This window comes from Aureococcus anophagefferens (assembly GCF_000186865.1).
Source record: "Aureococcus anophagefferens unplaced genomic scaffold AURANscaffold_17, whole genome shotgun sequence".
In the NCBI taxonomy this organism is placed as follows: Eukaryota; class Pelagophyceae; order Pelagomonadales; family Pelagomonadaceae; genus Aureococcus; species Aureococcus anophagefferens.
In genome coordinates, this window is record NW_008705577.1 from 153,825 (window position 1) to 154,487 (window position 663).

Sequence of the window (663 nt, forward strand, 5' to 3'; positions counted from 1 at the left end):
CGCGGCATCCTCGGCCTCTATCGGCATCGGGAAGAAAAAGTAAGCGGTAGTTCGCGACGTCGCGGGTGGCGGCGGGGAGGGCTCGGGCAAGCGTGATTCAAGTTATGTTCAACTCGACATCAACACCGGCTTACTCTAGAGTGGACCCGCCGGGGTATTACTCTGAGTTTCAGTGTCCCCTGTTGAAGCGGCACAGTGCGGCAAAAGCCGTCGTTGCATGGGCTTTTCTTCGCGGCGCTCGCGATGGCGTCTGAGCGTTATGCGCCGGGATCGGCACTGGGGAGGTGCCTCCGCAGCGTCGGGGATGCCTTCGTTCGGGCGTCGACCTGCTATGACGCGGATCCTTAGTGGGTTCCGACGGCAGCGACCATGCGGAAGCCGTCGAACCCGACGTCGGTTGGCTCGAGGTCCCGAGGGGCAGCCCGAGGCGCCTGGGGTGGGGCCTCGCCGCCGGACATGGTCTGGACCCGACCCTATCATGGTATGGAACGGATCAAGACCATGTCCGGCGGCAGGGGCAGCCCCAGACACCCCACGGCCACCGTCGGGACGAAACGCCTCCGGAGCTCGGCTCGGTGGACTCGACGATTTCGCCCCCCCCCGAGGAACCTGCCGCGCTGGACGCGACGGGGTTGATGACGAACGATCTCCGCTGCTGCGATG